This window comes from Coturnix japonica, chromosome 1, assembly GCF_001577835.2.
Source record: "Coturnix japonica isolate 7356 chromosome 1, Coturnix japonica 2.1, whole genome shotgun sequence".
NCBI lineage: Eukaryota > Metazoa > Chordata > Aves > Galliformes > Phasianidae > Coturnix > Coturnix japonica.
The window spans coordinates 106937050-106952000 of NC_029516.1; the positions used below are offsets into that span (position 1 = coordinate 106937050).

Here is a 14951-nt window from a genome sequence, read left to right on the forward strand (position 1 = left end):
AGAAAGAAAGAAAGAAAGAAAGAAAGAAAGAAAGAAAGAAAGAAAGAAAGAAAGAAAGAAAGAAAGAAAGAAAGGAAGGAAGAAAGAAAAGGTCTCATATTTGTGGGAGCACACCAATGGTGAAAATGATTGACAAAGGTTTAATTAAATATAATTAAATATAATCAAGAAAGTATTAAAACTTCTCACAGTGAAACACTGAGTGTCTGTTTATCTTGTTAAAGAGAGCATTGAGAAGAAATGTGGATCTTAATAAATGATCAGTATTTCAAGAGTCAGCAGTTGAATAGCGAGGCCTAGCACAACCAGCTAAGAAATAAGGCACAAATTTCTAATGGCAGACCTTGACCATGGGAGCAAGGTATTAGAGGAATAAACCCAATGTCCCCAAGTCCAGATTAAGTGGCTTCCTGAGAGCTGTGCTTCAGTTAACCATGAGTAACAGGTCTCAAGGCAGGGATAATGGGGTCAAAATTAAGTCTTTGTGTGCAGACAGACTGCTTGTTCAAAGAATCCCCTCTAATCTTAAATACTAAAGTCTAGCAAGACAAAAAGATAACTGTCAGTAGGAGAAATGCTGAAAGTAACTATCAAAGGATGTTCAAGAAAAGTAAATTACAGAGACAATACTGGGAATTACCCCATCTGGGTAAATAACCGTACAATCTTTGATTCTGCAAAGCTCTTAAGAGTATCTTTGACTTTATGTTGGTTTTTAAGTCCTCCAGGTTTCAGTGGAATTTAAGTATGTATTTAAGGTTAAACTCTGAATTCGAGATTAGTTCAGTGAAAATTTTGCCCAAACATCCAAGACTTGAAATTTGTCTTTTGAATCTGTAATGATGGAAAGAAGAACCAGACTGAATTCCATGCTTACAGCAACTTAAGCCTTTCCATAGCAAATAAATGTTTAAACCAGAGATTTGTCAAAACAATCAAATGGGAGGAAAATAAAGGCAAAAGACCACGTATGGGAATGAGTTTTTGAGAACTTACTTGAATCTCTGTAGACTGAGTGAGAAAAACTTGCAAATTGCTTAAAATGTTGGTATTTCAGTACATCCCAGAATGACACTTGGTCTTTGATAAAATCAACATGTGCTTTCACCAGACTCCTTCATCCTCAGTCCTTTTTTATATCTTGAACTGATATTTCAGTTTAATCTCCTAATTAAAGGCAGCAGGGAGCACAAGGTTATATTAGTTGTAGCTCCACTCTTTCCTTGCAGAAGAACACACCAAGAATTTCAAGTTTTCTGGATTGGCTTCATATCGCTCTTTGGCCATCACTTAGTCATGGACTCCACTGGCCATCACTTCAAGTGGAGAGTGAGGGATGGCTGGAAAATCTCACTGCTACCATCAGTAGCTCAGCTTTGTTTTAATGGACTGGGATGAAAAGTGGAAAATTATATTCCTAAAATATACTGCATTAAAAACAAATAGAAGAGGAAGGAAAGGGAGAGGGAGAAGGAGAAGGAAAGGCTATGGTCATAGCTATAAATAATTACAGTTCTTCAAATATGTGATAAATATTGTTCAGTCACATTTTTCTGCAGTAACCCCCAAAAATGTGTAGGCAACGATCCTTACACAGAGAAAAGTCTTTGATCATGTGAGAATCAGATTGGGAGCTCAAGCAGCTAGATGGAAAAGTTTGGTAGAACATAATATCAATCATTTGGAAACAAAATACTAGGGAGTATAGGTTGGATGATTTATCTGCCTCTGTGCTCAGATCTTACTGTCCTTAGTGCTGGAGAAGAAGATATGTACACACCTGTACGTGCAGCCCTGCAAAGATGGGCGCATTACTTCTGCCTCCACCCTACAGAGGCTGGCACGTGCAGCTGAGTTCATTCTGGAGAGGCTGGGGATCCCTCCAGCCCTGTCCCTGCAGTGGAGCAACAAATTTTAGCAGTGCAGGGAAGGTATCAGTATTGAACCAGTAACTACTGGATTCAGTAAAGTATTTAACTATTCTAGCTGTTTGTGAAGTTATTATGCTTCTAAAGTACAGATTAGCTTCTGAGACCACCTCAATCTCTTTGGAAATCTGCAGAGTATACTCAGAAAGCACATCGCTTTTATTCTTAATTAAGAACTTACATGAAATTATTTAACCTGAGATCTCAAAATGCAATATGAAAGTAGCTAATGAAAATGAAAATCCAGTCTGCATCTGTAAAGAAATCAGTAAGGCTTTTATGTAAAAGGCTTCAGTGAAATGTTTCTTTATAGTACTGAGGAAGTCCATGCTATTAGGCTAGTTATGAACACAATATTTTTGTTTCAGAGTTCCTCCCAGTGTCTTACCTAGCCTTGTTACTTACATTCTTTCCACATAATTCCTAGTTATCATTCACAAACTGCCTCAATGAAACTAATAATATCATTCAAAGGATGTCTCTAGACCCTGTTTCCTCTTCAGACACATTTCTCAATTTAACAAAAACAAAGCAGTGCTGAAAAATACCCCCAAACCTTATAGGATAATGTATAGAAAACTCAATCAGGGGAACTGTAAAGAGACCTGCAGAGAACTATGAGGCCTGCAGAAAATACTTTTATTTTTTAAAGGTTTGTCATACTTCTACTTTCCTGAGGCTACTATTGTTTCTTAAAAATATTGACTACACATTTTTTAACAGATTTTTAAAAATAGTGGGCAAGATTTCTAGAATAAAAATGTCTATTAAGGACTTGCAAGATGTAAAATAAGAGTGATATTACCCTTAGATTACTACATATCTCCCTTTCAATGTATTTGTCAGCTTCAATTTTTCTTTTCACTTTGAATTTCTACCATTTAATTATCAGGGAGCCTGTCACTGAATGCAGAAAAAAGCAAACAGGTTTATGCTAATCACTGGGTTTCTTTTCCACACGAGAGCTAAAAGTCAGGGCTGCTTAGATGGATAGAAATCCTAATAATCTAGAGACAACAACTCACATCTTCTATTTCTATGACGGTGCATTTATTCTTGTCAAAGATGTGAGAATATATTAGCATATCTTCAATTTAGATGACAACTTTTCTTTCTTGCTTTTACAGACAATTTAATCTGCTCCAGAACTTCCAAAATGCCTTAAATGTCTTCTGTTGAAGTCCTGTGGAAAACTCTCACACACTTGCAGCATTGACTTCTGTTTTTCTGGGGACGCTGCAGTGCTTCAAAACACTGGGACCTGTCTCTCCATACCATGCCTATCTTATGTGAAAGGCAAACCAAAATCCTAGTCATATTGTGTTTAGGGTGTCCAAAAAATGCTATTTCAACACGAAACTCCCCTGAAATAACACATTATTTTTTATCTGTGTTTCTAGGGCATCTCCTGACTTCCTTGAAGTTTAATCTCATGAAGTTCAAAAAGTACAAGTACAAAGTCCTGCACCTGAGGAGGCACAACCCTACGCAACAGTATATGCTGGGGCACCCAACTGGAAAGCAGCTCTGCAGAACTGTCCGTGGTGGATGCTGACTTGAACTGAGTCAGAAATGTGCTCTTGCTGCTAAGAAGTCTAACAATATTTTTGGCTATACAAGGTACAGTATTGACAGTAGATCAAGATGTCAATCAATAAGGGACTGGGGCATCTCTTTGAGTAAGGCTGAGAGAGTTGGGACTCACCTCATAAGGCTCAAGGGGAATCTTAAAATATCTGAAGGGAAGGTGTAAAGAAGGAGCTGGGTTCCTAGCGGTACCTGCTGCCAGGACAAGATGCAAAGGGAACAAACTGAAACATAGGAGGTTGCCTCTGTATGTTAGGCAGCACTTCTGCTCTCTGTGGGTGATGGAGCACTGGCACAGGCTGCCCAGAAGCTGTGCTGTCTCCTCCTTTGATATCTCCAGAAGCCTCTTGGGTGTGCACAGAGTGTCCCTGCTTAATCAGCATTGGACAAGATTACCTCCAGACATACCCTCCATCATCTAACACTCTATGAATGTATGACTTATGATTTGTTCTGATATTTAGTTTTCAGTTACTAGAAAACTACTTTTCTGAGGTTTACATAAGAGATAAGACTAAGAATTGAAAGATGATTTGCTTTTAAGATTTTTTTTTCTCCAGAGTGGAACATAAGAAAGCAAACCTTTACTCTCTCTCATCATGTTGATATGGAAATCCAGTGAGGGAGTCCTGAGAAATCAGAAGCTTGGCTCTTCCTGTCAGCTTCCCAGTCCATTCTTTAATAAGTCTACATCAACAGAAATACAATATAAAAGTAATAATAACACAATAATTACAATAACAAAGAATGTACTGAGAGAATATGGTCTATTTATAGATTCATCAAGTCTTCATTAGTTCTTTAAAACTTGAAGTGGCTGATACAGTATGATAGCCACATATTTCTTTTTTTGTTAATTGCAATAACTTTAATTGTTTTAACATTATCACTATGAATCTTAGCTAGCTGTCAAATTGTTAGAAAACTTGAAAACTGGCTGCTGTGAGGCTGAATTTAAAGCAATATGGAGCAGATGCAAATTTTGCATGCTTGAGAATCAAAAACAAGCTGTTTGGTGCATCTGTGATGTCTAGCATCACAGCATTATTTGCAGTGATTGACACACTTGGTTAATTGCCAGGAACAGCTCTGTGCCTCCGTATTGCAGAGGTGCCAATCTCTTCTGATAACTGATCACAGCACATGTGACAATGGCACAAATCTTTATCAGGGGAGGTACAGACTGGGCATTAGGCAAAAATTTCTTTACCATGAGGTCAAGTACTGGAACAGTTTTTCTGGATTTTTTGGGGGTTTTTTTTGTTTGTTTGTTTTTTTATTTTTGTACTGAGGAGCATAACCCAACTCAAACAGGCAACATGAAATGATGCAAAGAGGCTCCGTGTTTGCAAATGCTGGCTCTTTTACTCTCTCAGACACAAAGAATTGTTGCAGTCATAAAAATTATCAGCATTCGTCAATAAGAGTTAGAACCTGGAGGATGGCTTAGATTCATCTTCTAAATAAACACCTATGTTTCATGTTTATGCTACAACAATAGTCTAGAGAATGTGGTAATGTAATTATGATTTCCCCCTCCCTCTTCAAGTAAACACTGAGACTCTGATGTCTGACCTTTCCTACTTTTGGATAGAGTTGCAGAATCAAGACTATCAGATGAAGCAAGTACACATGAACACAACCTACCATTTGACAGCTGCCAGTCAAAAGGTCTGTGAAAGAAACACTGTCTGCTCCCTGAAATTAAAGGAAAGTGCCATTTAGCCGCTGCAATTAATGGAAAAAGGCATATAATGCTATCTTAGCATTTGCTAATTAAATTGATCTCTTTACCTTCTGGTTAAAAATCAATATTTTTTGTAATTCAGATGTAAACCAGGGACTTGATTATCAGCAGTACCAATGAGCAAATTCAGGCTACCTGTACTTGGTTTGTCTTGTGTGATATTCAATATCACAAAGAAAAGTGAGAATAAACACAAGCACTACTACTTGCATATCAAAAACCCAACCAACTATGTTAGAAACAAACTATTTCCAGAGAAATGGTTTGGAGAAGCTGCTCCTCTTTGAGAAAACATAACACTGATGGGACAAAGCCTGGAAGACTTGCAGTTCACATCATTACCAACTCCATATGCAGTAACAGCACTAAACCAGCAGCACCTGGGCTGAAATATGGAATATTGCTCTTCCCTTCATCACATTATTTCTTTGTTTCAAAGGAAGAACCCCTGAGGCTACATAAATACCATTCCTGGTGGCAGAGAAGTTTTGGCAGACTGGAAGAGAAAGGTACTCATGCTTTTCCCTCCAACGACCTTTTCCCAAAGTTTGTAAGCATATGCTGTTGTAATCCTACGACTTATAGTATGAAGGCTCTGTAGTTAGCAGCTCTACAATGAACTTTTTTCTTTTAATGAGAAATATGTTTTAGAGCCTCATCATCCCAAAGCGGTTAGCAACTGTCTGGCAACACTGTTGTTGATTTCTGTGAAGGATTATCACAAGATCCAAGGGATAGAAGACTTCTCTCATGAGGACAGGCTGAGAGCTGGGGCTCTTTAGCCTGGAGAAGACTACAAGGTGTTCTGATAGCAGCCTTTCAGTATTTAAATGGGAGCTCTCTCCATCTGTTGTGGGGCTGCTATGAGTAAAAGAGCAGCAGATAACCATTACCACAAAAAGTCAGAAGGATCATGAGGCCCCGCTTTCACAGTCTTCTGGGGAATGTAGTTTCTTCTCTTTGGTGTGTGGAACTGGGGTGTTAACACTTTAATTCCCAGTACACAACATGATGCTATGATGTGGAATACCAATGATCATAAAACCACGACATTAGGAAAGGACACAGACTCTTTAGCAGGGTCTGTAGTGACAGAACAAGGGGAAATGTTTTCGAGCTTAAATAGGGTAGATTTAGGTTAGATATAAGGAAAAAATCTTTTACAGTGGGCGTGGTGAGGCACTGGCAGCTGTTGCCCAGATATGTGGTCGATGCGATGCCCCATTCCTGGAGACTGTCAAGGCCAGGCTGGATAAGGATGTGGGCAACCTGGCCTAGCTGTGCATGTCCCTGTTCATTGCAGGGGAGCTGGACTAGATGACCTAGGAACTAAGGCTCCTTACAGCTCTAAGGGTTCTATGATTCTATATTCTGGGACATCATTTTCTTGCTTAGCCTAGAACAATTCAGCAGCTCACTAATAGTCCATACATTAGCTGTGCAGCAGTGTATGCATCATAATTTTAAAAAGTTTTTCCTTTCTAAATCAACTTTATTTCATTGTTAATGAAGCAATTTCTACTCAAGAGGCATACTCAAACCCTCCAAAATTGCTTTCTTATACAGTGCTAATATACAAAGGCAATTAGGGAAAGTGAGTGAAATATTTGAGGAGTGGAATTTGGCCTTGTGATGTCAGTGATATGGTGGCACTCTGTCACATAAATCAGTAACAAAACCAAAATGAGCTGCTCCAGGTACAGATGCAGCAATTTTGCAATTTATGAAGCCATGCATCTATCCAGTACACATGATATGAAACTGAAATTTCTCATTTGCACACAATGTAAATGTAAGAGGTTAGTGTGTTTGGTGGCCTCAGAACACATCATGAAACCTATACACTTGTGCTGAATTAACAAATATGGAATATACTATGTTTTTAATAATATAGGAAATTGGGCGAGTTGTGGTATGACTTTATGCCAAAAGAGATGGTTCCACCAGAATTCATCTGAGTCACTTTCTTGGAAAAGATCAAAGTAAATTTTATAAAGGCTTTTACCCCTCACTGTTTAATCTGTGTCCAAATAGAACATTTAGAATAAGCTGCCTTTGGTGTTTTGAGCCATGGCTTGCAGCACCAGCTACCAACCCTCAGCTGAGAAGTGTGCAAGGGAAATTAGCACAGCTCAGCCAGTGCAGCTATCACAGAATCACAGAATGAAGTAGGTTGAAAGGGATCCCAAAGATCACAGAGCTCCAACCCCCTATCATGGGCAGGGTATCTTTGCCTCCCACCAGCTCAAGCTCCCCAGGGCCCCATCTGACCTAGCCCTGAGCATCTCCAGAGATGGAGCATCAGAGAGTCTGTCCTGTTATGCTGTCCCTAAAATATCACAAACTTTCTGCTGATACTAAGATTTCTTAATGTTCAAGTTGTTGGAATTTATTCATTCTCTCTTGGTGACCTAAGACAGCGACCTGCACTGAAAGCTTTGTGCATTTCTGTTACTTAAAAGTCTAGTATTTTTCAGAAGAGGAAAAAAAAAATCAAATTAAAAATGCCTAAAATTCTTAAAGAAAGCACAGAAATTACAAGCACGTTATAACCAAGATGAATTTCATAACAATAAATTCCATCAGCACAATTTACCTCAGGCTGATAGTTTAAGAACTTGGACAGGTTAAATAATGGCAACGGAGTCATTATAGCTGCGACAATGCAAGAAGGTAAGTGAAGAAATTGTGTAGGAGTGGCACACGTATTATTATAGCTGTCAGAAAAATCAGTGTCATTGGCCTCCCTACGGGAACATTCCCTGTGGGTAGAGGCCCAGTTTCACCAGTGTGGGGGGGGGGGCAGTTCTCCGTAAAGAGCAATTGCTGAGGCACCTGAGGGCTTAGTTATGCACCACTGACATTTTGGTGACTTGTGGTCAATGTCTGATTTGTGGAGGTAATTGTGTGAGCCCATGGGAAACTCAATAATTGCTAGGTTGCTGTTGCTTGTTTTCATTGCAGCACCTAGAAGGCTGAAGCTGGTATGAAAAAGTGGTGATTAATGGCCTCACATTGAAGCCAATGAGTGAAACCAGACTTTCAGTCCAGATAACTGGGAGGTCACCTATAAGCTTGAATAACCCAGCAGTTCCTAATTAATTCAACAACATAATTAAGTTAAACTGGGAACAAATGTCCTCCACCACTTGTTTTTGAAAGATTTCTACTACTACTTAAGCTTGGAAAAAGATCACATTAGAAAACCTCACCAAAATAGCTTCCATTTGCAAAACTTTTTTAACCTGTTTCATAGCTCTCTATGTTACAAAATATCCCTTCTGGTACATCAGTGAATTTGGATTGCTTTTCTAGTACCTGTGTTTCTTTCAGATGTTTTCTGTATTCCAAAAACTCAGAGAAAGTAATTTTTCATCAATACACTGAAGAATTTGTTTAGACTGTCATGTCAAAAAAGCATGTTGCTAAGACCTCTTCAGGTAAGACCTTTAGATTTGGTTCAGCAAGTACAAAACTGATTCCGTCGCAGTGATATGAGGGTTCTTTCAAAGTTGATTTTCAGTCCTGGGAAATAAAACCCCACTGCTTGGAAAAAGTCACTTTTAAAAAGAGGAAATCCATCGCATGTGTGTTTGTAAATGAATTATGCCTGTCTTTTATGTACTTATACAGCCTTCATCTCTAGAAGAGATAACGTAATTAAAGTTAACCTGTGACCAAAAGCTGAAAATGTACTTTGGGTGGAAAGATAAAACAATCATCCATAATATGCAATATATTGAACTGGATAACTGCATTTGCTTCAGAGCTCAAGGACACCACGACATCTATAATTAGAACAGCTCTCAAAGGACGTAGGCATGTTATTTCAATTGAGATAGGTGACATTTCTTTTAAAAGAGACCAACATGAAAGTGTGAATTCTTTTTAACCCTTCAAGGAACATAAGTAAAGGACAAGTATGGCCAGTTCTGATTTTGACTTTACCAACTTAAAACAGGCATACACCAGAGAAAAGTTGGATAGTGTAGGCAATAGCTGTATCTGGCTTTTAATCTATAATTTTGTAGTCCAGTGCCAACTGAAGATTTACTTTAATTACTTGAGGTGTCTCAGCATAAACAATCTTTCTGGAATAATTTCCTCTTCATTCCAGAGTGTACCAGTAAGGATTTCCCTTTTCTTCTCTCCCAAACTAAAATACAACACCCAGATATCATTGCATTCAGCTTAAATGGCAAAGCTTTTGTAGCTGGGGAGATGCACAGGTGATCTCTGTGAGCAGAGATCAGTACTACCCCAGTGAGGCAGGAGGGCTGAAGGAGCTACCATCCTTGGGGGCCTGTGTGGGTCAGTGCTTGAAGGATGGCTCCTGTTGTACAGAGCCATGCAGGACCAGTGCTTTGAGAGCTACAGCATGTGGGAAGCCCATATGGGATCAGTTTAGGAAGGCTGGCATTCTGCAGGAGTGGCCATAGAACAGTGGCAGAAACAAAATGTTACAGACTGACCCCAGTCCCCATTCCCCATTCCTCTGCCTTTCTCAGGAATGTTGCTTTAAAGGGTAAAAAAAAAAAAGTTGGGCTGAAAATAAATTTCCTTGCATGCCAGCTTGTCCTTAGAAATCAGACAGGCTGGAGGTGACTAGGCTTAGATTCTGAGTGATACCCAATTTGGCACTTCAAGTCTGGTCTAGTTCAAGATACTGAACTATCATAATTACAGATGCACAAATAGCATGATGTACCTTCAGCATCTTCATGTTTGAATGAATTAACATGGTCCCCTTGTGTGGAGTTTTTCGTTGTGTTCAATGAGAAGTTTCATGGCTAGCTTAATGAATAGTGCTTTATTGAAGCAACAGATTGCAGATTCTTTTGGATTGCTAGTGATAATCCATAGGCCCTGTCTGCAGAGCATGTGTAAGTATCAACAATGTGAATAACACAGCTGGCTGCAAATGCTTTAACTCATGCAATAAATCTACACAGATTTCCAAGTTTCCCAGGAAAGCATTTGATGTACCAGCTCTGCAAATCTCACCCAACAGGTGTCCCTTGGTGGGAAGAGAAAGGCTCAGCACATCAGCTTATCTCAGAAGTCAGTGATGTCTCCCCAGCTTGTCTGCAGTGACATCTCTCCCAGAGCAATTTTTCTTTTAAGCCGTTTAATACTATTTTTTTACTTTCAAGTGGGGCTTGAGTAACTCCAGTTGTATGTATATTTTATTGTGACTGAAGTAGGATCTTCTTGTTTTGCTTTTAAAGGTATAGGCTCAGTGAGAGGATCTTGGAGGCAGCTAGCCTTTGAGATGGAAGTGTGCTTTAATATTATAATGAGGTTATAATGAGCAAAGTTCACCCAGGGATGTGATTTCAACAATAACACCCTCCGTGCTGTTTCTCTTAGAGAACACCAAGCTCCTCTGCGTTGGCAACTCCAAGGCTGGAGGTCATGGCCTCAAGTTACACCAGGGCAAGTTTAGGTTGGATATTAGGAAGAACTTCTTTACAGAAAGGGTCGTTAGGTACTGGAATAGGCTCCCCAGGGAGGTGGTTGTATCACCATCCCTGGATGTCTTTAAGAGCTGTTTGCATGTGGTACTCAGGGATATGGTTTAGTGGAGGGTTTTTAGAGTTAGGGTAATGTAGGCTGATGCTGGACTTGATGATCTTCAAGGTCTTTTCCAGCCTGGGTAATTCTATGATTCTATGATTCTATGTTGCCAGAGAATCATCATGGAACAGAGCACATTCACTGTGCTCTGCTCTGGAGGTTCCCTCAACTCTTCACTTTTTCTTAAGAGGGGGACATCTCAGTAAGTCACTTCCTACAAATATTCTGTTGTAGGAAGGAAGTAGAAGAGGGTGGATGAGTTTGCTTTGCCCTTGACAGTAACTGCTAAGGAACCTCCCTTTCATTATCTCAACTGACAACCCATTTTCTCCTCCTGTAAGGAAAGAGTGTGATGGTAAAGAGTATTATCACTGTTAAACTACTACAATAATAAAACTGAGGCACTACAACAGAGTCTAATTCTGACCTTTAAGGAGATATATTATTTAAGAAACCACTCATTCATTTAGATGGGGCACAAGAGAGGTTGTGTCTTCTAGAGACTGACAGCTGCATGATGGGCAAAGGTTTGAATCCTGTCCAAAACAAGAAATATTGAAATGGCAGATATTTTTCTCCTTTCCTTAAATATTTTAACTTAATTCTGCATCTGGATAACAGAAATTCCCAAAGCAATATCTCCCTGTATGATTCAGATACTGGAAATATCTGTGAGTTTATAATAGGAACTGCATCTTTGTACAACAAAGTGAAATAATATGAGTTTATAAAGCACATGAAAGCTCATATTATTGAGTATTATCCCAGTATTATCTGCAGTAGAGCCACAGTGATACAAGAAAGAAATTGCCCAGCTCTTAAGTGCATGTTACACCTGCAGATGAATCTGAAACAAGTTCCTGCAAAAATACCAAGTGAAATCTTATCTCACTTCTAGAGGGACACTGAATTTGGAACATCAAATAGATACAGCTGTTCGAATATTAAACTGTTGTCATGCTTTTAATGATTAGACTGACGCTATGAACTTAATATAATAAAGTGTGTTGACTTTAGACATTAATCCATTTTGAAGCTTGTACATTATGCTATAGCATACAGATGGGACACAGGCAGTTTTGGCTAACATCCAGAGCAGCAAGCTTCCAAAGAATCAATACAAAGTAAATTCTACTGAGAATGGTGCAGACTCTAGAGTTGTGATGGTGTAGCTCCAGTGGCCTGAGGGTGTTTGTGAAGCAAGGTTTCTGGGCAAGAAGCAAAACTGTTTACTGGGAAAAGCAGACAGGCTTTTGGCACAACAGCCCTTCTTTTGGGAACACCGGCTCCTCTTCAGGCCTGAAATAGAAGCATCAACCCACTTGCTATATAAAGGTCGAGAGTGACTGCTCTGAGCTGAGTTTAATTCCATCAATCAATTAGACAAATCTGAAAGGAAATGCAATTGGCACTTTGGGAACAGAGCAGGATTTCAGCAAGGGAAGAAGTGATAATGTGACAATCTCCCATAGGGCAGAGAAAGAAAAATACCACTGATTATCACCTGTGAAACATGCAGATACAGATTAAAATAAATAAATTAAATTCTAGTAATTATCAAAGCATGCTAATATTAAGTGGCACAAAACAGAAATCATTTGAGCTGGCATATGATTAACAAGGAAGGCATTTTATCTGTGTAATGCAAGAAGCTATTTAATAGATTATTTTGAGGAACATATAAAATATTGGAGGGATGATTAAGATAACTGAAGTGAACTAACCACTTTAAAGCTTTCTTTGGAAGAGCTGTAAACCCTCTATTTGGGACACCACATGGCTATCCCCACACTCTAACAGGGCAGCTAAATCAGCAGCCATTCAGCAGCAAGGTAGTGTGGTCAGGCTGTGGTTGGACCTGATGAATTTAAAGGTCTTTTCCACCCTGAGCAATTCTATGATTCTATGGTTTTTTTTGCAACCAGCTTTAGGGACAGAAAAGATCAACTTTCAGTATCAAACATATTAAAAATAGATCTTTTCCTCAAGACCTATGCTATAGTGACATTTTATTACCCTCATCAAACACAAACTCAAGTGGTTTCAACCATGCCAGTCTAAAGGTCAGCCAAAGCATCAGGGCTATGCAAAGAGGTGGTAGCTGGGGATTGCTTTCTGCAGCTCAGTGCCAGACCAAGAGGAAGGGGCACCCACTCTCAGTAAGGTTACAGCAGACCAAGGGGCTGCCACATGGCATTAACTGTTGTGCTTGAAGTTGCAAGTGACTGCTGTCACCTTAGAGAAGCCCATTATTCAGTTGATCTTGACAAGAGGGTACTGACACACAGCTTCTCTGGAGAAAGTTCCTGAGAAAACTGCAGATGCTCTGGGAGGCTGCAGAGCTGGGCAGGTGCCCAGCTTGTATCATATGAAGCACTGTGCTACAACTTTCATCATACATCCTTTGAGAAGCCTTCAACTAGGAAATCTGCATCTGCAACACATGGTTGTGCTGGAGTGTGGGTGCAAGTAGGTGAACTGCAGAAAGCACATTCCCTTTGAAGCTCCTAACACATAATACCCCTTGACAGCTCCTGTGACTGTTACAGAGCAGGCAAGAAGGTTGGTTACCTCCTAAAAAGCTGGAGCAAGATCCACCAGAGCTTGTCTGCCAGACTTCAGCTGACATCAGCTTCAGATGCTTTTGGAATGCAGACCTCCTGCATTAAGCCGAGATTCACAAAAGCAATCGTATAAAAGCTGTATGCTTTTACAAATGGGTTTGAAATTATTTAACAGTAATAGATAGAGTAAGGCAATAATAAAACCACTGTTCAGTTTTGTGCACATCTCCTTTTCACAGCAAGGAAATTCTTTTGAGAGGGAAATAAGAATAATAAAATGGAATCACGCTAGGCCACCTTTTAAAGTCAGTTTTAATTGCAGAAATATCATCTTTAATTGTAGAAATAGCTTGAACTCTGAAGAGGGGTAATATGATCAGTCTTTCGCTCAAAGTAATTAGATGAATTCAAAAAGAGAGATGATTAAAGACACATGAATTAGTCGTTAGACTCTGTAAGATCATTACTTGTCTGTGCAGCAAATGAACAAAGCATTTTTCATGGAAGTGAAATAATACGCCACAAGAAGAGGAACTTTAATTAGCAATTAGTATGACTCCTGGTCCAACAAGGCAAGCTGGTCATGGTCATTACACATAAGTGAGGTGGATGAACTACTGGATGGGAGAAACACAGTTCACGATTTACACAGATATTTGCTAACTCCAAATTCATGTGTTGTTGGTTTTGGGGTTTTTGTTGTTGTTTCCTGTATGTGGGAAAGGTTACGAACAACTTTGGCTTAAACACAGCCTTGACAAATTTATTCTGAAAGGCAATGGTCTTTGCTGTGTAACAGTGTCATCTGATCTATTCCTAATTATGACAGAGCTGGTTGTCTGCACCTTCTTCCATAATCTGACAGTGAAAAAATTGGAGTCCTCAGCTGCTTCTCAGACAAACACAAAGCTGTAATTTCACCAAATAGCAGCAGGACATTCAGAGAAGAGGATCTAACAATGCCTCCAGCACAGTAACCCTCAGGACCTAGTTCAAGGAATGATCCGCAGGTAAGAGCAGAGACCCAGAGGCTCTGACCTCAAACTTCTGTGGGCAAGTTGTGTACGAGGAGCAGAAAGAGGTCAAAAACAGCTTCCTACTAAGAGTGGAAGCTTGCCAGGAATGACAAGTGAATATGTAGCAGCAGCTTTCAAGGAGGATGCCAACGAATGGGTCTAAATAGCAATGATTTCCAAGGCTGGTGACTCACTCCAAGTGATGGGCATCCTGGCATGAAAAAGTATGGCACAAACCCCAAGAAGCTGTGACTGCCTTTGGGACTGAGCACTTGGCTCTTATTTATGTGGTATCTGAATCACGTTGCTGAGGATAACCACACAGTGTTTTTTCTGGTTGATTTGTTAAAGCAATCCTCTGTTACTAACCATGCTCCTGAGCAGTCAGGGGAACCCAGAGCCACCACATGGTACATTGGCCAGGAAACCATACCCTGGGTCTGCACAGGACAGACACATCCCTACTGCTCTGCCACTGCCTATGGGTGAAGAGGGCAAGGCTAGCCTGGCTTTGAACCACAGAACCATAGAA

The 14951-nt window shown here is 39.7% G+C and overlaps 1 long non-coding RNA gene across 2 annotated transcripts in view; it reads right to left on the reverse strand.

Moving 5' to 3' along the window:
* Window positions 1–14951, reverse strand: part of LOC107324988 — a 183359-nt gene that overhangs the window by 143598 nt on the left and 24810 nt on the right. Inside the window, exon 1 of one of the 2 annotated variants that reach the window (XR_004305435.1) lies at window positions 4098–4186. The exons of the other annotated variant lie outside the window; for it this stretch is intronic. This is a non-coding gene — a long non-coding RNA (uncharacterized LOC107324988). Of the gene's footprint in view, window positions 1–4097; window positions 4187–14951 lie in introns of those variants that run through there. 2 annotated transcript variants of the gene reach the window in all.